We start from the raw sequence: 24,068 nt of genomic DNA on the forward strand, positions 1-24,068 counted from the left end.
GTAATAAAAAAAAAACTTTATAGGTAAATGATGTGAATTCTCTAATCAAACCATTGGCTTTGATAATGCTAGATTTAAAAAGATGAAGTTGCGACCAAGTTAGCCAAAAAGAGATAATAATATAGGTCAGTGTGAAACAATACTTAAGTTATTTAACCAAAGATCTTAAAGTAAAACCCTTAGCTTTCTTTTCTAAAAGCCATGAGGCTTAGTATTCAGACACAGGAATCTTATTCTAATGAGAGGCCAGACCTTTGTCTTCCAGGCAGATTACACAAAGAATAAATTAACCCTTTAACTCAGAAATTAAAGAAAATTTTGTTAGTTTAACTGCGAGAAACCCAATTCTTTGTTTTATATGCTACTTAACATTAAAACTCCTAAAAATCTCATAAATTAAACCATTAAACTTCAGTCACACAGATGAAACTTGACCATATTAAATAAATTTCTTTTTCAATAAACCTCTTAAAGGTTGCCTTTGTTGTATATCTCTTACAGTGTGTCCCTTTAAATGGCAAAAATGAACACTTATTTGCTGACTTAAATGTATGTATCTGTCTATCCTTTTTCTTGTGGCATAAAAAGCCAAAGCATATAAGCTTAAATTATAACAAATATCTGTTAACTCAATTTAACATCAGTAAGTTACTTAAAATTATTTTAAGCCTATATATCATAAAACGTAACTGTTGTTGAAAGGAAAGTCTATTTAAACATTCTAAGAGTTCATTAAACTTTTACTACTTCTCATATTTTCCCCAATCTAATTTTAGCCCTTAAAGATTTTATCAACTGGCTTTGGAAGTCACAAAGTCTCTGCTCAATTGACCAATGCATTGATAAGGATATAACCTTAAGTGTTTGTCTACTGCTGGAAACATTTTTCCAGGCCACTTGAGGTGTGTCTCATTGTGATTTCTGTTTTTTTTTACTTCTTAAAGTTCCCCTATAATAGAGAGAACTTGTTTACAGTTCTATGATTAGGATCTACCCAATTTCTGATAACTATAGCAAAGCAGCAATTTTGCTTATCTTTTGTCTTAAAAGCGTCTCCACCTACCTGGAAAGGGGTCTTTCAAAAGCGTCCCTGGAGCTACAGGACCTTGGAGACTGGGAGGTGGGGAGGCCTGATCGTGCCCCACCCTCACTGTCTTGACTCATGGAATACATTTACATATGTTTAAACTGATGGAGGCATTTTGAAAGAAAAGTTAGCTAATTTCTTTCTTTTTTACTGTTCTGGAACTGCTACTTTTACTTTAAGACAAAACCCCTTTTTCCTTAAATAAAACACATTTCATAGAATATCTAGCTTAAGTTACTTAAAAAGGCTTCACTTTTAAGATTGACATAGTATAAAACATAAAGATCTTAGTGTACTTTTCAAATAGACCAATTTATATCGAAGTTTCTCCAAGTAGCTATTAAAAATCTAAATCACAAGACAGACCCAAGATGCAGTTTTTTCTGGACAAAGAAAGAACTGAGGTTCTATGACTGGCCTTACAAAATACAGCAATTCTTAGCCATAGTCAGTAATCTAATACAAGACAAACTTAGACACAATGCTCTAGACCAGAAGCAAGCTCTTAGAACAAAAGGAGACAGAAGGACCACATAAACTCACCAGATAATACCACACAAAACAAGGATATTGGGGATCCTAGTTTCTAAAAGTGTATATAGCCATTATTTGGTAAGATCAACTCAATTCAATGGAAAAAACAGGTACAGAACTACCACTTCTCCCTTAAATATCAAAACACAGGTCAGGAGCTGCCACCTCTCCCTGAGAATTTGCCATAACAGAGCACTGTTTTCCAGGTTTTCTCTGAGCCACAAGAAGGTCCGAATTTTGCAGCTTATAGTGACTCACAGGTCTTTGAAAATAGAATTACCTCTTCAAACGTCCGAATCCAGGCCTAAACTGTAGTTCACTTAAAGAGTTACTAATGTCTCTCTTAAGCAAACGATGAAGCAAAAAATCTAAGAAAAATTCTCCTTAATCAATTAACCGGTTTTTCAAACAAATATGCCAAACAGAACTTAAGAAAACATGAGAAAGAGAACAACAAAGAATAAGCAAAAGTTCGTTTTCTGAGAGTACTCACCCCATCAATGTCGAAGGGACATGGAGTGGGAACATGTGGGTCCAGAAGATAGGACTTTTCTTTGCCGGCTTCTGCTCCGCAGTCCAGGTCTCTTCGAAGTTGACTGGATTCGTAGCTTCAGATCCTGCTCACAGCGCCATTAACTGTTGTAGGGGAAAAACATCACAAAGTTTAGTAAAGTAAAAAGAAAGTTTTATTTGGCATATATTCAAAAGGACAAAAGTGGGAAGTGGTCAAGCATGCTGCCAGAGCCATGTCTGCCCGAGTCCAAAGAATATCACAGAATAGGCAAGAACGGGAAAATGGACAAGCATGCTGCCACAGCCACGTCTGCCTGAGTCCCTGAGTATCTTTTTTTAAGGTTAAGAACCATTTGCATAGTTTTTGTTTCTGTTAACTATCTGTTTCTTTACCCCATTTTTCTCTATTTTTAGAAGCTCTTTATATATTAGGAATAACAAACTTTGATCCATTTACTTCTTTTTCGTGCCAGTTAATTAGAGACATTTTCTAATCTACTTTTAGCCTGCTGCTTTTTGCTTCTCATCCTTTTCCATTAATGTTACATTTGTTCTTCTGGCTAAATGATCATTCAATATTTGATGACTTCAAAGCCCACTTCTGTATAGGTCAGACGTGTTCCTCTTCCATTATCTTCAAACTCAATATGTGCCAATGGAATTCCTCTTTACCACAACCATTACGTGTTCCCTTTGTCAGGTAGTGACATTACCATTTTCTCAGTTGGAACTTGAGAACTTGAAGTGATCTTTTATAGTTTTATTAATTACTAATTCAGCAAGTATTTGTTGAGCACATACCAGGTGTGTACTGGTCTAGACACTAGTTAAACAAATAGTCATAATCCTTGCTCTCACGGAATGCGGTAATGGGGAGAATGATATTGAACAAATACATATGTAAGCCTAGATTTAAAGGAGTGGTGAGAATTTTAAGGGAGAAGGTAAGGGTTGGGACACATTATTATTAGATTGGAGAGGTTAGGAAATGCTTCTCTGAGGAGGTGAGTTTGAAGAATTGTTAGGGTTAACCAGGTGAAAAATCAGGGCACGAGGTTCCAGACATAGGGAACTGTGGAAGAATCCTGAGGCAGGAAAGAGGTTAAACTTCAAGGAACTAAAAATAAGACCAGTTTAACTGGCATATCTTGAGAAACAGTGGAAGGGCATGACATGTGATCTGATTTACTTTGTAAAAGGTCATGCTGGTTTATGTGGGGTTAGTACATTGGAGGGGGTGCTTGTAAAAAGTCAGGAGTCTGGTTAGGAGACTGTTGTAATTGTGAAAGGTGATGGTACCTCATTCATGCAGGTGTAAAATTCTTTCAGTTCTATTTCAGTGCTTTCTTCATTCCCCGCATATTTTTATATCCATTGCTCTATTTCAGAAAGTTACCTTTTTCTCCCCATACAAGAATTTATATATACATTGTTATGTGACTCTAATTGCTGTCCCCATACTGTGACAGCACACTCCTCCTTTCCACCCCTGATTCCCCATGCCCATTCAACTAGCTCCTAACCCTCTCTGCCTTCTCATCTCACCTCCGGACAGAAGCTGCCTATTTAGTCTCTTGTATCTACTTGAGCTAAGAGGCACACTCCTCACAAGTATCACTTTATGTCCCACAGAGAAAGTTACCTCTTGACTACTCAGATTTTTAAAAAATTGGCCCCGCTCTGCTTTAGTCTCTGTTCCCCATCCAGTCTACTTCGAACAATAAATTTAGATATCACAGGTCTGTTCATATCAATTCCTTTCTCAAAAACTCACGATGGTACATCCATGTATATAGTAAACCACATGGGGGCACAGTTATGAATATTTCTTAGACATAACCAAACACCTTCCGAGATTGGTTTTCTGGGTTTGAAGGCTTAGGACCATAGAGTCTTTTGGGACAACTTGGTCAATAGGCATAATATAGTTCATAAAGTTTATGTTCTACATCCTAATTTGGTGAGTAGTATCTGGGGTTTTAACAGCTTGTGAGTGGCCATCTAAGGTATAGCTATCCGTCTGTACTTGTCAGGAGCAAAGAGAAAGAAGGAAACCAAAGACTCAGAGAAGAAATTAGTCTACAAGACTAACAGCCTACACGAACCATAGCCTCATCTACCCTCAGACCAGAAGAACTAGATGGTGTCCAGCTACCATTAACAGTCCTTCTGATCAGGGCCACAATAGATGGATCCTGATAGAATGGGAGAAAAATGTGGAACAGAACTCAAATTGTTAAAAACTCCAAATTTACCGGACCGGCCAAGACTAGAGGACTCCCCAAAACTATTGCCCTGAGATATTCTTTTTTTTTTTTTTTTTAAATTTTTTCCCATACAAAAATTTATACATACATTGTTATGTGACTATAATTGCTCTCCCCATACTGTGACAGCACACTTCTCCTTTCCACCCCTGATTCCCCATGTCAGTTCAACCAGCTCCTAACCCTCTCTGCCTTCCCATCTCACCTCTGGACAGAAGCTGCCCGTTTAGTCTTTTGTATCTACTTGAGCTAAGAGACACACTCCTCATGAGTATCACTTTATGTCCCACAGTCTAGTCCAATCCCTGTCTGAAGAGTTGGCCTTGGAAATTGTTTTAGTTCTGGGCTGATAGAGAATCCAGGGGCCATGCTTTCTGGGATTCCTCTAGTCTCAGTCAGACCATTAAGTCTGGTCTTCTTTCTAGAATTTGAGTTCTGCACCCACCTTTCTCCTGCTCCATCTGGGGCTCTCTGTTCTGTTCCCTGTCAGGGCGGTCATTGGTGGCAGCCAGGCACCACCTTGTTCTTCTGGTTGCCCTGAGATACTCTTTAAACCTTGAACTGAAACTATCCCCTGAGGTCACCTTATAGCTAAATAATAGGTTGGCTTATAAAACAATATTACCCGTGAGTACTGCACACCTTTAAAAAATCATCTATGTGAGATCAACCAGCCAACCAACCAACCAAACAAAACCTATTGCTATCAAGTCAATTCCGGCTTGTAATGACCATACAGGGCAGAGTAGAACTGCCGCATAGGGTTTACAAGGCTGAAATCTTTACTGGAGCAGACTGCCACATCTTTCTCTGAGGAGCGGCTGGTGGATTCAAACTGTTGACCTTCTGCTTAGCAGCCGAGTGCTTACCCAATGTGCCACCAGGGCTGCTTATGTGAGACCACAGGGTCAACAATTTCACTAAAACAAAGATGGAGGGTTAAGGGGACAGGGAAACTGGATTACTGGGAATGGAACATCTAGATCGGAAATAATGTGAATGTTGGCACATTGTGAAAAATGTAACAAATGTCACTGAACAATTTGTATAGTAATTGTTGAATGGGAGCCTAATTTGTTATGTTAACTTTTACCGAAAATACAATAAAATATTACTAAAGAAACAAAACAAAACAAAAAACCACGATGAGTCCCTCACTCTGTAAGAATGAAATCCCATCCAGATTTGAAGGCATTATTTTTCTTCAAGCTTCAAGATCTGCACCCCTGAGACTACTTTTTCTTCAGGCAGCCAAAATAGATACTTTACAGCCTCTTTCCTTAGCTCATCTGTTTGTGTTCTGTCATGACTTCTCTGCCTCTAAAACCCTACCCCCTTTTTTTTCCATGAAGGATCTTCTAAAATCCTAACTATTCCCCTAATTTCTTCTTAGATTCCCTCAGTCAGCTCAACCCCCCCACACTCACATGTCCTGTTCTTCTTTGTTGATATGTCGGTTCTAAGATTCATCACAGTCTTTGTTGTTTTGGAAATATTCATGCATTTATTTGAAATGCAAAGGATTGTGTCTTCGTGATTTATGTAACTGATAGAAACTCAGTAGGTGTTTGTTCAACTGTATGAGATTAAGGAGCATTCCATCTGGTAGATCACTCATTAAAATCTTTTGTAAAAGTAGATAGAAAAGACAAGTCTCAAGTACAATTTTACAAATATCTTGTATTGAACCTTCAAGAAGTAACCTCTATTTAGAGATACAAAAATCTTAACTTGTCTTAAAACAGTCTTTACAGGTCAGTGCACATCAAATAATACTTCTGCTCTCTACACTAATTAGACGTGTGGCACTGTCAGAGTTCTTATGACTTACTGGGTTAATAGCATATTTAGATCATTAAATCTTCAATTTCTAATAAAGCCAATAAAATTGTGACTATGTAGCGTATTTTAAATACATTGATGCTTTTATCTGAGATATCTTGTGGACTAATTATCCACTTGGCTAACTTCTTACAGGTTTCTTGTTAGGTTAAATGTAGTAGCCTGCATATAGACAAAGTTGATTTACTTTATTTTTCAATTTACTTGATTCTCATATGAGATTTTGTTTGTATATCAGGGCCAGCCAGCATATTTCTTTTGTGAAGAGTACTCACTTACTGCCTATAACTTGCTAAATAATTTTACGTACTCAATCTTTTTTATCCTTATAGATTTCCCTCCCTCCCTGTTTTCTCTCCCTCACTTCCTTCTTTTTGTCCTTCTTTCCCTTTCTTTCTATAAATGAAGTTAAGTCACTTTGTCTAAGTTAATATAGCTTAGTATACATAGTATGCATATACTTAGTATATGTATACTTATTTTATGTAGTATATATACATTGTGCTGCCTTTTCATATGATGTCATTTCTCTGAAATTATAATCGAAGTGGGATTTATATGCAGATTTGTTTTACTTATAACTTTTCAGGTATTAATCTAACTTTTAGACTCTTTGAATCACCTCTTGGAATGAATGACTGTTTTTGTCTTCTAATACATATTGATGCAATAAAAGGGCTGGGAGAGTATAATAATTTTGGTACTATACTGAATGGGCTTTATTTTTGTCATCTGAAATGTAGTAGATTCCAAACCTTTCAAACCTATTTTAAAAGTTACTTTCCAAAAGTCACATTCCGATTTTCTGTCTTTCAACAATATTAGCTAATGAAAAATAATTTGGTGCTATTATTTTAAGGTAAAAATACATTAATGGAAATATTTTGCTTGAGATTAAATTAGTCTTAGTTTCTGGAATATAACTAAGTTTTTTTTTTTTTTAAACACTTTGAAACAACTAGGACAGGTTCTTACAGGTAAGAGTGAAATTATCATTTGATATTGTGACTTTGAATCATAATGTATTTAGTTTGGAGTGATGAAAATTTTTATTTTTATAACTGAGAGCCTACGCAACCAAAAATGTTCCATGTAACTCATAGTTTAACAGGCTTATGAAAGGTATAAAAGAGAAAATTGCCGTAAATGGCATATTGTATTCTACATAGGATTTATGTAACTAGTAATGATGGTGAAAAAACCTGATACAGTGGGAGAAATGACTCAGTTCCTCACTTTGTACCTTCCATGTCTTATTTCCTCTCCCATTTCAAGTCCTACATGAGCATTACTACTTCAAGTAAAATCACAGCATTAATTTAGAAGTGTGATAATATTAAAGGATAAGCTTTTGGTTTTTGCAATAAGCACATTAGTATTATATTGGAACTTTTTATAACACTTTCCTTCTAGGACAGTTTAGGAGGGATGGCTACAGAGCTGAGTAGTCACACCATGTCACGAATTCCTTAAGGATGGAGACTGTGTCTTACTCATTGTTTGTGTCCCTTATTACCTAGAACAGTGCTTGATATATAGCCAGGCTCAGTGAATGTAGTAGAATTAAGCTTGTTTTCATTTATTATACTATACCTGCTAAGGTTGATGTGAGGCTTCTGGAAAGCCTTTAAATTTGTTTTGTTTTTGCCTTTTTGCTTTACTCTAATAAATCTTCTGGTGAGCATTTACATCTAACCTGAATATGATCTGAACTCATATTAAAGTTCTGGACAAGAAGAGGAGCATAACCTAAATTGGGAGGTTGTTGCAGCAACCACATTCAGAGGTATAATTTAAATGACCCTGAACTTTACTGAGCCAGGGAACATATATTCTCTTAGCATAGAGGAAAGCCTTCCTTTAGAGCTGGCACCCTGAATTTGGACTTCTATCCTCCTAAACTGTGAGAAAATAAATTTCTGTTTGTTAAAGCCATCCACTCGTGATACTTCTGTTATAGCAACACTCGATAACTAAGACAGAATTTGGTACTGGGAGTGGGGTACTGGTCTAACAGATACCTGAAATATGGAAGCGGTTTTGGAATTGGGTGATGGATGGAGGCTGGAAGAGTTTTAAGGTGCCTAATAGTAAAAGCCTAAATTGCCTTGAAGAGACTGTTGGTAGAATTATGGATGTCAAAGGCAGTTCTGGTGAGGGCTCAGAAGGAAGCAAGGAGAGCTATAAAGTCTCTATCGTCTTAGAGAGTACATATGGCGCCAGAAGAAAAGGTTGCTAGAAATGTGACTTGGCAGTGAAGTGTGCTTCTGGAGAAGCTTTAAAAGGAAATGATGAACATGTGATTGGACAGTGGAGGAAGGGTGATGCTTTTTATGCAGTGGCAAAGAACTTGTTTGAATGATGTTCAAATGTTTGATGGAAGGTAGAACTCATAAGTGATAGACTTGGATATCTGGCTGAGGAGATTTCTAAGCAAGATCTTAAAGGGGCCGCGTGGTTTCTTCTTGCTGCTTATAGTAAAATGCGAGAGGAAAGAGTTGGACTTAAAAATGAACTGTGCAAAATGAAAACAAAACTTTAAAGGTTTAGAAAATTCTGTTGTACAAACTAAGGAGACATGTCCTATAATTTTCACCAAGGAAGTGGCTATACAACCTTTTGTTAAAGAGGTTAAATCTGTGACTGATTAATCTAACCAGCAGAAAATTCATCAGTTTAGACTGAAGGGGACAAAGAAAGAATGAAAGGAAAGAGTGCTGTCTGTCTCTTGGAATTCTACAGGCAAGAAACAGGCCAAAGGAATTACATCTATTATACTCCAAGAAAAGAAAAGGACCATCCCTGGAGCACCTTGGAGATCAGCAGAACTCTTGGAAGGAGCACGGGAAGCAGGGCTGCCTTGATTTCAAAGGGGGTGGAACCATGGCCTGCTGGGTTTCAAAGGGTGGGGCCACAGCCTCCTAGGTTTCAATGAGACAGATCACCAACTCAGTTCTAAAGTGTGGAGCTGCCATTCATGAATGCCAGGGGGATGGGGCTGCTGCCCAAAGCTGAGGGGGTGGGGCTGCCGTGCCCAAAGGGCAGAAGAACTGAGCCTGCTGGGGGCTAAGGGCTGAGTTCGTCACTCAGATGGACTAAGAGAATGGGGCTGCCCAAAGCCAAGGGAGCAGACTGCTGTCTCAGCGAGCCTGGAAGGTGGCACTGAATCCCAGGACCAGGGGACCTCCACCCAGAATCCAGAGGGTATGGCTAACACCCAGAGTCTGGAGGGCGAAGCCATTGCCTGGATGACCTCAGAGAAAAGAGGATTATTTTCCAGCTTTGAGAGCTAATGTAATTTGTTCTGCTGGGTTTTGGACTTGCTTGGTGCTGTTATCCCTTTTCCTCCAATTTCTCCCATTTGTGATGGAAATATTTACCTTGTGTCTGTTTTACCACTGTGCTGTGGATGCTGATAACTTGTATTCTAGATTTCACAGGTTTACAGATGGAGAGGAGTTTTACCTCAAGATGATAACACCTAAAGTCTTAGCCATGTTTGATTTAAATGCTTCAGAAGGTGAGATTTTTGAACTTGGAGTTGATTTAAGACTTTTGGGATGATGTGATGGGGTGAATGTGTTCTACATGTGGCAAGAACATGAATTTTGGGGAGCCAAAGGGTGGAATGTTATAGATTGAATTATGTCTCCCAAAAATATGTGTTGTAAATCCTAACCTCTATTACCTGTGGTTTTAATCTCATTTGGGAATGAGTTGTGTGTGTTATGTTAATGAGGCAGAATTAGTGTAGAGTGTATCTTGAGTCAATCTCTTCTGAGATATAAAAGAAACTAAATAAGCAAGCACATTAAGGAAGCAGAGAAATGGGGGAAGAGAGATGCCAAGCCACATGAAGATGGCCAGGAGCAGAAGCTCGAAGAGACAAGGACCTTCCTCCAGAGCTGACAGAGAGAGAAAGCCTTCCCTAAGAGCCGGCACCCTAAATTCGGAGTTCTAGCCTCCTTTAAAATCAGGAAAGGTCTGTGTCAGGGTTGTATCCTTTCACCATACTTGTTCAATCTGTATGCTGAACAGATAATCCAAGAGACCAGACTATATGAAGAAGAACGGATTGGAGGAAGACTCATTAACAACCTGCGTTCTGCGAATGACACACCTTATTTGCTGAAAGTGAAGAGGACTTGATGCACTTACCGATGAAGATCAAAGAGTACGGCCTCTAATATGAATTACACTTCAACATAAAGAAAACAAAATCCTCACAACTGAACCAATAAGCAACCTTATGATAAACAGAGACAATATTGAAATTGTCAAGAATTTCATTTTACTTGAATCCACAATCACCGCCCATGGAAGCAGCAGTCAAGAAATCAAACTACGTACTACATTGGGCAAATCAGCTGCAAAAGACTTCTTTAAAGTGTTGAAAAGCAGAGATGTCACCTTGAGGACTAAGGTGCACATGACCCAAAGCCATGATATTTTCTTCTTATTGTACTTTAGATGAAGGTTTATAGAACAAACTAGCTTCTCATTAAACAGTTAGTACACATACTGTTTTATGACATTGGTTAACAACCCCACAACATGTCAACACTCTCTGTTCTCGACCTTAGGTTCCCTGTTACCAGCTTTCCTGTCCCCTTTTGCCTTCTAATCTTTGCCCCTGGGCTGGTGTGCCACTTTAGTCTCGTTTTGTTTTATGGGCTTGTGTGATCTTTGGCTGAAGGGTGAACCTCGGGAGTGATTTCATTACTGAGCTAAAAGGGTATCTGCGGGCCATACTCTCGGGGTTTCTCCAGTCCATGTCAGGCCAGTAAATCTGGTCTTTTTTTGTGAGTTAGAATTTTGTTCTATATTTTTTTCCAGCTCTGTCCAGGACCCTCTATTGTGATCCCTGTCAGAGTAGTCAGTGGTGGTAGCTGGGCACCATCTAGTTGTACTGGACTCAAGTCTGGTGGAGGCCGTGGTAGTTGTGGTCCGTTAGTCTTTTGGACTAATCTTTCCGTTGTATCTTTAGTTTTCTTCATTCTCCCTTGCTCCCGAAGGGTAAGACCAGTGAAGTATCTTAGATGGCTGCTCACAGGCTTTTAAGACCCCAGATGCTACTCACCAAAGTAGAATGTAGAACATTTTCTTTATAAACTGTATTAGGTCATTTGAGCTAGATATTCCCTGAGACCATGGTCCGCACAGCCCTTAGCCCAGCAATTTGGTCCCTCAGGGAGTTTGGATGCGTCTATGGAGCTTCCATGACCTTGCCTTGTATAGGTTGTGCTGCCAAGCCATGGTATTTTCAGTCGCCTCGTGTGCATGTGAAAGCTGGACAATGAATAAGGAAGACCAAAGAAGAATTGATGCCTTTGAATTACAGTGTTGGTAAAGAAGATTGAACATACCATGAACTGCCGGAAGAGCAAACAAATCTGTCTTGGAAAAAATACAGCCAGAATGCTCCTTAGAAGCGAAGATGGCGAGATGACTTCTCCTGTACTTCGGTTATGTTATCAGGAGGGGCTGGTCTCTGGAGAATGTCATCATGCTTGGTAAAGTAGAGGGTCATCGGAAAAGAGAAAGACCCTCAGTGAGATGGATTGACACAGTGGCTGCAACAATGGGCTCAAACATAGCAATGATTGTGATGATGTCACGGGACTGGACAGTGTTTCGTTCATTCTGTTGTACATAGATCACTGTGATTTGGAACCAAATCGATGGCACTTAACAACAACAGCTTCCTAAACTATGCGAAAATAAATTTCTGTTAGTTAAAGCCACCCATTTGTGGTATTTCTGTTATAGCAACACTGGATAACTAAGACAAAAGGGACTGAGTTTAGCCTTAAAATAAGCATCTCTGCTTTTTTTGGTCTTTATAACTTCACTCTCCCCCTCCCTCACTTTTACATTTGATAAGGCAAATTTATTTTTTTCATGAAATATTTAAAATAAATCATGTTTTACTTATGGTTAATTGTCCTTTTTCACAAGGTCTCTAACTTTTGTTCTGTGGTCCAGAATCAATGTAAAAAACGTTTTGAAATCAGAATTGCATTTTAATTTGAGAACTTTATCTCATATAACTCCATATAACAACTTATTCTCTTAGAATATAAAAGAATCCAAATTTGCATTCATTCCCAGTTCATTAACTAGCTTTGTCAGTTTTTACATCTGTCAAGTACAACATTTACAAAAATTATAAGTTAGATTAAAACGAAGTACACATAGTAGGCTCTCAGTAAATAGTTGTTACTTTTTACTATTACTGGATACCTAATTAATTTGGATTTATAAGCCACAATTTCTTAGGGTGTAGTGAATCAATTCTGCATTCTACTCCCTTATGTTTGTAATTTATTGTTTGAGACTGACAGCCACTGAAAAGAATAAATCCTATTTGTAGGGTGTGGTGTGGTGGGGTTAGTGACTTTTGTGTGAAGTCTTTTTCAGCTACTGAATATACTGGAATATCAAGGGTTAAGCTTTGTGGCATGTTCTATATGGTCATCCATGGTGACGTAACTGATTTGGAATGTTGTTTTGTTACTAACTTTGAAATGTGTTATTTTCCATACAGAAGATGTTGATCTGAATAAACTGCTTCTTATCCTTCATACATTTCTAGACTGAGAGGAACTGTCAGTCAGGGTAAACCTTACCCGACACAATACCTTCTTTCAAAAACGTGGGGAGGAGACAATACCACTGTAATCACTTTTGGGATAAAGCCAGGGAGTTGTTGTTTAACTAAAAGGGTATGTGACAGCACCCAACTTTGGAGCCTGTCACATTGAGAAGCTATGGCTTTAAGGATTAGAATGAAATAGTCATGTTTATTAATATGTTACTTAAAGGACTGTTTTATCAATAGCTATCTAGGTTCTCAAAGAAAGGCAAGGGACGTTCATATAGTTACAGATTGTTGCTCCATTTATCTTGAGATAGTTTTCTGCTGACGGAGGCTATGAACACCACTTCCTAGGTAAAGCCTTTCCTGCCACCTCTTCCACTTAAATTGATGACTGTTTCCTTTGTACCTTATTGATTGTAGCCTGGCATATTGCGATAACTTCTCTCACAGTAACTGAAACATGCTGTTACACGTCTCTCCCAGCTGGTCTGTAAACAACTTGATGCTGTGTCTACTTAAGTGGCACTTAGTACAGAATCCAGGAGCCCAGGGCTGACTCTCAGTAAACGTTAAATGAATGTCTCCCTGTTGTCTGCAGAAACTCCTCAACATTAACTGGTCCAGTTATATTTGTCTAACTTTATCTCTAATAATTCTTTAATGAAAACCTCTGGAGAGGCTATTCCCATCCTGCACTACCCCCATCATTACCATTGCTATTTCTCCTCTGCTGATGCAAATTCTTTATTTCCTTTATTATTTTCAAGGAACAATTTAAGTCCTTTACCATGAAGCTTTTTTAGATTTGTTTAATTTTACCTTGTAGTAAGTAATTAAAATTTAGAAATCCAAGGAAAGGTGAGAAGTATAAGCCAGAGTATGTTACAGATTAGTTATGCTATACTATACTGTGGAGCGTTGGTGGCACAGTGGTTAAGAGCTCAGCTACTTACCAAAAGGTTGGCAGTTCGAATCCACCAGCCACTCCTTGGGAACCTGATGGGGCAGTTCTATTCAGTCTTATAGGGTCGCTACGAGTCGGAATCTATTCGATGGCAGTGGGTTTTTATACTATGCTGTGCTGTGCTGTGCTATAACTTATGTGTATACTGGGTGGTTATATAAAATGTTATTGTAAGTACATTTATAACAAATATATTTTTCACTCTGTTGAAAAGAGTTTGGAAAGTACATTTCTAATCTGTCCATGACACCCTGGCTTTAAAACAGGGAAGCAGTCATGGCTTCTGTCTTAGTCATCTAGTGCTGCCATAACAGAAATACCACAAGTGGATGGTTTTAACGAAGAGAAGTTTATTTCCTCACAGTTAAAGTAGGCTAAACATCCAAATTCAGGGTGTCAGCTCCAGGGGAAGGCTTTTTCTCTCTGTCGGCCTTCTTCTCTTCGGTGTTCCTCTGGACTAGGAGCTTGTCTGTGCAGGGAACCCGGTCCAAAGGACGTGCTCTGCTCCCAGCACTGCTTTCTTGATGGTATGAGGTCCCCACTTCTCTGCTTGCTTCCCTTTCCTCTTATCTCTTGAGAGATAAAAGGTGGTGCAGGCCACACCCCAGGGAAACTCCCTTTACATTGGATCAGGGATGTGACCTGGGTAAAGGTGGTGTTACAATCCCACCCTAATCCTCTTTAATATAAAATTACAATCACAAAATGGAGGCCAACCACACAATTCTGGGAATCATGGCCCAGCCAAATTGATACACACATTTTTTGGGGGGACATAACTGAAACCATGACAGCTTCCTTCATTCCCGGATATGTTACTTATTCTTTTTGTTGTTTTCTAGTTTTCTTGTTATCATGACCTGACTCGAAGGTAAAGTGACTTCTACACAGAAATCAGGTGATATTTTCCAGACATACATCTTCATAAAAGATCTGTGGCAACATAGTTTTTTCATTATGTTGGTGTTTACTTGCGTGCCTCTAGATACAAATAAAACACTGTGGTGGATCTAACTGTTAATCTGTAAATATTGTTTATGATGTGCCTAACTTGGTACCACGATGTGATTTAAGCACCAAGAGAATTTGGATTATTTAATGCTAGTGCATAATAAAACTACTTATCAAATATTCATGTGGGCACATGCAGAGGCATAATTGTATTCTTGTAATGCACAATATAAATACTAATATTGTTTTGGAGAATCAGCACGGTATGCTGGAGCCCTGGTTTGGAAAATGCGTTGTTGTGTGTTTTTGTCTGTGGGAATTACTGGCAAGTATAACTGAGAGATTCTCAATACTGTAGTTGTTTTCTTCACTTTTGGGTTTGACTTGAATATTTTTGGTCTTGTTATTTTTCTTATAACCACTGAATTATTGTTCTGTAAGATCTATGGTACATGCTACCCCATAATCGTTTTTTAGAAGTTAATTTAATAATTATATCTTCTTTTAAAGATTTATTTTAAAAACAATTTCCCCTCAATTAAAAATAGTTTTTTTTTTAAAAAAAAATGGGCACAGGGAGGATAGTGAATGAATGTTCTTGTGCCCATCCCTCAGCTTCAGCATATATCAGTTCATTGTTACCCCTGTGCCACTCCCTCTCCTCACTTCCCAATTATTTTAGTGCAATTCCTCTGTCATAACATTTCATCTGTAAGTATTTTAGTATGCATTTCTTACAGACAAGGATTCCCATTTTTAAACATAAAAAGAATTTTAAGAGCCTTTTTTTTAAGCAATGTACTTGTTATGAGCACCCAAATTGTGTATGGGATGTTAGAGGGATATAAAGGAAGAGTGAGATAAATGGATTAAATGAATAGAAGAAATATCGGAGAAGCAGTTGTACCAAAAAAAACAATAGAGAACCCTCAGCCGTTGTTGGTTCCTCAAAAATTGTAACATCGAACAACCATATGACCCAGCAATTCCACTCTTAGTTATATATACCCAAGAGACGTGAAAACAGTGATGTGAACAGACACAAGTATACCAGTGTTCATTGCAGCAATATTGACAGTAGCCAAAAAATGGAAACAACTTAAATGTCCATCAGCAGATGAATGGATAAACAAAATATGGTATACACACACAATGGAATATTACTGAACCATAAAGAGAACTGGAGTCCTGATACATGCCACAACATGAGTGGACCTTGAAAACATGCCGAGCAAAATTAGTCACAAAAGAATAAATACTGTATGATCTCACTTACATGAAATGGGCAAATACATACCCAAACCCATTGCTGGCGAGTTGATTATGACTCACAGCGACCCTGTAGGACAGAGTAGAACTGTCCCATAGGGTTTCCAAGGCTGTATTCTTTACGGAAGCAGGCTGCCACATCTTTCTCTCGTAGAGCAGCTGGTGGATTCAAACCGCCGACTGTCTGGTTAGCAGCTGAATGCTTAACCACTGTGCCACGAGGGATCCTAAGCATATAGATAGAAACCAAAAATTATTAGTGGATACCATGGGTGGGAAGGAGGGAGGAAGAAGGAGTTTTTGCTTAGGGGTCAGTGAGTTTATGTTAATGGTGGTAGAATGAATTGTAAAGGGATAGCGAAAATGGTTGTACAAATTGAAGAATGTAATCTCTGCCACTGAATTATGCGTATAGAAATTGTTGAATTGGAGTATATTTTGTTGTATGTATTTTTGCCATAATTTTAAAACAAAACAATAGAGAAGTTACAATGAAGAAACCAATTAAGAGCTTTTTAGGTGCCCATGGAGAAAAGAGAGAACTTGGTATTTTTGAACATCCAGTATGTGTCCACATTCCAGACAGGTCAGTAGGGTAAAGCCAAGTATATTTCACACTATTTGAGACAGCATTTGTATTTCTAGAAATCTTTCTTGAGGGAAAAACTGAAAACATGTACAAAGATTGCCAAGTAAGGATACTCATTGCAATATTATTTATAGCAGCGAAGAATTAAACCTAATGCTCAATAATAGTGGAATGATTGAATAAAAATGATGTATCTATAAAATGTTGCAATATTTTATAGCCACTAGAAATTGTATATCAATTGTATAAAATGTTCCACACATATTAAAAGACCTAAATGAAATTAACCCAGATGCTTTGTTGTTGGTTCTGACTCAATAACGACCTTATGTACAACAGAACAAAGCACTGCCTGGTAATGCACTATCGTGATAATCATTATGCTTGAGCCCATTGTTGCAGCCACTGTGTCAGTCCATCTCATTGACGGTCTTCCTATTTTTACTGACCCTCTACTTTACCAAGCATGATGTCCTTCTCCAGGGACTGGTGCCTCCTGATAAGTCCAAAGTATGTGAGATGAAGTCTCGCCATCCTTATTTCCAAGGAGCCTTCTGGCTGTACTTCTTCCTAGGCAGATTTGTTCATTCTTTTGACAGTCAATGATAAATGTTCAATATTCTTCACCAACACTATAATTCAAAGGCATCAATTCTTCGGTCTTCCTTATTCATTGCCCAGCTTTTGTAGTCACATGAGGCGATTGAAAACACCATGGCTTGTGTCAGGCGCACCTTACTCCTCAAGGTAACGTCTTTGCTTTTTAACACTTTAAAGGGGTCTTTTGCAGCAGATTAGGCTGATGCAGTGCGTCACTTGAATTCTTGACTGCTGCTTGCATGGGCGTTGATTGTGGATCCAAGTGAAATGAAATCCTTGAACTTCAGTATTTTCTCTGTTTATCATGATGTTGATTATTGGTCTGGTCATGAGGATTTTTATTTTATTTATGTTAAAAGGTGTAATCCATATTGAAGGCTGTAGTCTTTGATTTTCATCAGTAAGTGCTTCAAGTCCTCTTTTAGCAAGCAAGGTTGTATCCTCTACATTTCACAGGTTGTTTGTGAGTCTTCTACAGTCTTGGCTGCCGCATCTTTTTCATATAGTGCAGCTTCTCAGATTGTTTGCTCAGCATATAGATTGAATAGGTATGGTGAAGGATACAACCGTGATGCACACCTTTCCTGACTTTAAATCACTCCTTGTTCTGTTTGAATGATTGCCTCTTGGTCTATGTATATATTCCTTGTGAGCACAATTAAGTGTTCTAAATTTCTGTTCTTCGCAATGTTACCTATAATTTGTTACGATCCATACAGTTGAAATCCTTTGCATAGTCAATAAAACACAGGTAAGCCTCTTTCTGGTATTTTCTTCTTTAAACCAAGATCCATCAGACATCAGTAGTGACATCCCTCGTTCCGTGTCCTGTTCTGAATCCGGTTTGAATTTCTGGCAGTTCCCTGTCGATGTACTACTGCAACTGCCTTTGAATGATCTTCAGCAAAATTTTACTTGCATGTGATGTTAATGATGTTGTTTGCTAATTTCCGAATTCTGTTGGCTCACCTTTCTTTGGAATAGGCACAAATATGGATCTTTTCCAGTCTGTTGGCCAGGTAGCTTTCTTCCAGATTTCTTGGCATAGACAAGTGAGCGCTTCCAGCACTGCATCCATTTGTTGAAACATCTCATTTGGTAATCCATCAGTTCCTGGAGACTTGTTTTTTGGCAATGCTTTCAGTGCAGCTTGGGCTTCTTCCTTCAGTACCATCAGTTTTTGATCATATGCTACCTCCTGAAATGGTTGAATGTCGACCAGTTCTTTTTGGTACGGTGACTCTGTATATTCCTTCTATTTAGTTTTGATGCTTCTTGTGTCCTTCAATATTTTCCCCATAGAATCCGTCAATCTTGCAACTCGAGGCTTGAATTTTTTCTTCAGTTCTTTCAGCTTGAGAAGTGCTGACCATGTTCTTCCCCTTTTGGCTTTCTATCTCCAGGTCTTTACACATTTCATTATAATACTTTACTTTATCTTCTTGAGCTGCCCTTTGAAATTTTCTGTTCAGCTCTTTTACTTCATCATTTCTTCCTTTTGCTTTAGCTACTCGACGTTCAAGAGCCAGTTTCAGAGTCTCTTCTGACATCCATTTTGGTCTTTTCTTTCTTTCCTGTCTTTTTAATGACCTCTTGCTTTCTTCATGTATGATGTCCTTGATGTCATTCCATAACTCATCTGGTCCTCAGTCATTAGTGTTCAGTGCATCAAATCTATTCTTGAAATGGTGTCTAAATTCAGGTTGAATATACTCAAGGTTGTATTTTGGCTGTCAGGGACTCGGTTTGATTTTCTACAGCTTCCATTTGATTTTGCATGTGAGCAATTGATGCTCTGTCCCACATTGGCCCCTTGTCTTGTTCCGACTGATGATCTAGAACTTTTTCATCGTCTGTGTCCACAGACGTAGTCGATTTGATTCCTCTGTATTCCATCTGGTGAGGTCCACGTGTGTAAGTCATTGATCTTACATAATTCTATCATGTATTCTCCAGCGTCGTTTCTATCACCAAGGCTGTATTTTCCAACTACCGTTCCTTCATGTTTGTTTCCAACTTTAGCATTCCAATCACCAGTAATTATCAATGCATCCTGATTGCATGTTCGATCAATTTCTGACTGCAGAAGTTGGTAAAAATCTTCAATTTCTTCTTCTTTGGCCTTAGTGGTTGGTGTATAAATTTGAATAATAGTCATATTAACTGGTCTTCCTTGTAGGTGTGTGGATATTATCCTGTCACTGACAGCGTTGTATTTCAGGATAGATCTTGAAATGTTTTTTGACGATGAGTGCGACGCCATTCTTCTTCAATTTGTCTTTCCCAGCATAGTAGACCATATTATTGTACGATTCAAAATGGCCGGTAGCAGTCCGTTTCAGCTCACCAATGCCTAGGATATCGATGTTTATGCGTTCCACTTCATTTTTGACGACTTTCAATTTTCCTCGATTGATACTTCATACGTTCCATGTTCTTTTATTAATGGATGTTTGCTTCTTCTCATTTTGAGTCATGCCACATCAGCAGGTGAATGTCCCGAAAGCTTCACTCCATCCACGCCATAAAGGTTGACTTTACTTTGAGGAGACAGCTCTTCTCCAGTCATATTTTAAGTGCCTTCCAATCTGTGGGGCTCATCTTCCAGCACTATATCAGACAGTGTTAGCTTTTTTTCGTTAGCTTTTTACTGGCTAATTTTTTTCAGAAGTAGACGCCAAGTCCTTCTTCCTAGTCTTTCTTAATTTGGAAGCTCAGCTCAAACCTGTCCACCACAGGTTGCCCTGCTGGTATTTGAAACACCGGTGGCATAGCTTCCAGCATCACAGCAACATGCAAACCACCACAGTATGACAAACTGTTAGACATGTGGTGGTGGTCATTTTAGGTGTTAGGATTGTGAGTAATTTTTATTTCTTTATTACTTTTTTGGTGGGGGCTGTTACAAACTTTGCTGTCTGTCAGCTTGATAGAAGCTATTAAAAAATAATAATATCTAATGACTACTTGTCCCTGGGTGGTACAAATGTTTAATTGACTTCTAAATCAAAGCTTGTGGTTCGCGTCCACCCACAGGTGCCTCAGAAGAAATTGTCATGATCTGCTTCCTAAATTTCAGCCACTGAAACACTATGGAGCACAATTCTACTTTGACACACGAGTCACCATGAGTCGGAGTCGACTTGATGGCAAGTGGTTATTGAGTACTTATTATTTGCTAAGCATTTTTTTAAGTACTTTTCACGGTAGCTTAAAGATTATTGTCCTTATTTTATAGATGAGAAAACAGAGACATAGACTGGTGTCTTGACAGTTTGCGTATATCTTTCTAGGTTTATTCTTTGCTTCTAGATGAATCTTCATTTCCAAAAATTGGGATGATACCAAAAATACTCTTTTGTTTTCTCACTTTTTACTAAGAAAATATGGTGACTATTATGGTACAGTGAAACCTGTGAAAGCCAGAAGTAAATGAGACTGCCTTGTTTTTCCAGGTCTTGCAAGTTTTCGGCGTTTGACAGGGTGCACTTTTCTATCCTTTGTTTTAGTGGAAAATATTCGAGTTTTCCTTCTCTGACAGGTTTCTGCCTTACATAGGTTCTGACTTTTACAGGTTTTATTGTATATTAGTCAAATATGATTTTTCATTAATGTGTAACATTGCATCTTATGAATATACCACAGAATTTTTGAATTCGTCCTTTGTTTTTGTTGTCTTCCTCCTCTTCAATATTCTGCTTGTAATAATGGCTAAGCAAACATTTTTGTATAAAAACCTGTATGTGCATTTCTGATTATTACCCTTGAATAAGCTCTTAAAAGTGTCATTGTTTGGTCAAAGACCATAAACATCTTTTGATACAAGTTGTGAGATTGCTGGTGACAAATGACCATTCCTTTTTATGTTTAGAGAAATTGTTTTGGGCTATAAATTTGGGAGAAATAAATCATCTAAACATAAGTAGGAATTCACGCTTTCATAGTTTCTTGTATAAAAGTCAGGCTTTTTATAAGATAGTGAACACAGAGAAAAAGAAGAAAGACAAGATTTGGAAATTAAAATGTGACCATTTACTTTCTTTGTGACCTTGGGCAACTATTTATTTATTTTTTGGTTAACTTAAAATTTGGATTAGCCCAGAAACCTTTTTATTGTAAATTCTTTTATAAAAATATACAAAATATACTTACCAAATTTGCATGATTAAAAAAAAGTTTGATCTCATAGACCTATAGGTTCATAATTAAGTAGAGCAATTTTCACTGTAAAGTTCTGTAACTGTAGATATAAAAGGTGTAACGCATTGATTAGAAATTGTAATGATCCTAGAAAGTGCCTTGGATGTTGCATTTTTAAATAAAAAAAAGTTTTTTCCCTAAGGGGTAAAATGTTCCCTTTTTGTAGTAAGCAAGGATAGGAAATTAGTTGATTAATAAATCGATGGCTCCAGTTAAATGGTTAAGGTTTTATTGTGTGTTTCTCTTGAGCGTATCTGCTTCCAGAGACTCTATAGGCAGCTTTTAGAAAAGACTTTTACTTTAAGGTTAAGGAGGATAGGGGATCTTTATCTTAAGGGAATTTAGAGAATAATAAATGAAATCAGAACTGGAAACTATCTATATGAAACTACTGAAGAGGTTGGGATCGTTTATTCTGGGAAGACCAAGATTGTTAAAGCATAATTTGAAAGTCTAGAATTTCATGAGTGTACAAATGGAATAAGTAGAAAGCATGCTTTTGAAATTAGAGGGTCGTAGGTATTTTAATGGGAAAAAAACAAAAAAACAAAAACAAAAAAAAAAGAAGTACTGTGAATAGTAAAGGAGACCCTGAGTGGTGCAAACAGTTAAGCACTTGATTATCAACTCGAAGATTGGCAGTTTGAACTCACCCAGAGGCACCTCGGAAGACAGGCCTGGCAATCTGCTTCTGAAAGGCACAGCTTTGAAAACCCTATAGAGCAATTCTACTCTGCACACATGGGGTCACCGTGAATCAAAATTGACTCAACCGAAACTAATAATAACAAGGAATAGTAAAATTATGTAAGTATCTACTATAAGTGGTAGAAGATAGAAAATAAATACAAGGAGAATTTATATTAGGGATTTTTAACCCATGATTAATGGTTGGATTAGGAATGTTCATAACCCTGCCAAATATGGTATATGTGCATTTTGGAAGGCGAAGCCTCCAAAGCTGTTTTCAGATTCTCAAAGTAATGAGAATCTGAAAAAAAAAAAAAGCGTAAGCTCCCACTAGAATGTAAGCTTCTTCGGACCAGGGACTTTGTTTGTTTTATTCATTTCTCTGAGTTGTTTTCATTAGATCAAGTAGTATGACTGTTACTGCTACTCTGGCTAAAAAAATGTAAAATCAGCAAAATGTTGGCAGATTTACCTGCAGAGAACATTGCTTTATCAGCAAGAGCTTTAGAGTTTTGCAGGTGATGTCCAATTATTCTAGCTCAGTACCCGTTATGTAGCATTTCTAGCAGGTGATATAATGTATTCTGTGGTTACATTAATCAGCATAATTTCTTTCTGTGCTCTTTAAAATTGAAATTTGGGAAAAGATTAAAAAGAATGACTCAGAGGAATTTAAAATACAAGTACATTTTAAAAACTGTAAAAATAATATTTCTAAAATAGCAAGATAAAAAGTGAATCACTTAAAAACTGAAGTATGATAGAGTCGCTGTTGACCTTATGAAGCATGAATTTTCTTTGGTTATTAAAGGGATGACCACAAATTCTTTATCTGAATGATTTTTCTGAGTCAGACATAAAAGATATTGGAATAATGATTTGCCACCTGCACTTGATTATTTATGAGAAGATTTTTTTGTATTTTATAAATCTCTGGCAGATTAAAAAACTGGATTTTTTTGGTTTTTCTTAGTTATGTTGGTATCATAAATAAAAGCTATGATTATTCTTTTTTTTAAATTTTTTGCCATAGAAAAATTTATACATACATTGTTATGTGACTCTAATTGCTCTCCCCATACTGTGACAGCACAGTCCTCCTTTCCACCCCTGATTTCCCATGTCCATTCAACCAGCTCCTAACTCTCTCTGCCTTCCCATGCCTTCCCATCTCAACTCCAGACAGAAGCTGCCCATTTAGTTTCTTGTATCTACTTGAGCTAAGACGCACACTCCTCACGAGTAACAAACACTTTATGTTCTACAGCCCAGCCCAATCCCTGTCTGAAGAGCTGGCCTCGGAAATTGTTTTAGTTCTGGGCTGATAGAGAATCCAGAGGCCGTGCTTTCTGGGGTTCCTCTAGTCTCAGTCAGACCAGTAAGTCTGGTCTTCTTACTAGAATTTGAGTTCTGCACCCCACCTGTCTCTTGCTCCATCCAGGACTCTCTGTTGTGTTCCCTGTCAGGGCAGTCATTGTTGGTAGCCGGGCACCACCCAGTTCTTCTGGTCTCAGGCTGATGAAGTCTCTGGTTTATGTAGCCCTTTCTGTCTCTTGGGCTAATACTTTCCTTGTATCTTTGGTGTTCTTCAATCTCCTTTACTCCAGGTGGGTTGGGACCAATTGTTGCATCTTAGATTGCCCCTTGCAAGCTTTTAAGACCCCAGATGCCAGTCACCAAAGTAGGATGCAGAACATTTTCTTAATAAGCTTTGTTATGCCATTTGACTTAGATGTCTCCTGAAAGCATGGTCCCCAGGCCCCTACCCGTGCTACTCTGTCCCTCAGAGTGTTTGTATTCAGGAAATTTCTTAGCTTTGGTTTAGTCGAGTTGTGCTGACTGCCCCTGTACTGCTGTAGTGTGTGCTGTCCTTCCCTTCACCTAAGATAATTCTTATCTACTATCTAGTTAGTAAATAACCCTCACCCTCCCTCCCCACCCTGGTAACCATCAAAGAATGT

The 24,068-nt window shown here is 38.0% G+C and overlaps 1 protein-coding gene across 18 annotated transcripts in view; it reads left to right on the plus strand.

The window, feature by feature from the left end:
• The window catches only part of FRYL (FRY like transcription coactivator), a 281,765-nt gene that overhangs the window by 59,542 nt on the left and 198,155 nt on the right, over positions 1-24,068 (plus strand). For 4 of the 18 annotated variants that reach the window (XM_023737364.1, XM_023737362.1, XM_023737365.1 and 1 more), the window contains one exon: positions 14,651-14,706. The exons of the other annotated variants lie outside the window; for them this stretch is intronic. The gene's annotated coding sequence lies outside the window, so the exon portion shown is untranslated. The remainder of the gene's footprint in view (positions 1-14,650; positions 14,707-24,068) is intronic. 18 annotated transcript variants of the gene reach the window in all.

Source organism: Trichechus manatus, unplaced genomic scaffold (assembly GCF_000243295.1).
Source record: "Trichechus manatus latirostris isolate Lorelei unplaced genomic scaffold, TriManLat1.0 scaffold00101, whole genome shotgun sequence".
NCBI classification, from domain to species: Eukaryota; Metazoa; Chordata; class Mammalia; order Sirenia; family Trichechidae; genus Trichechus; species Trichechus manatus.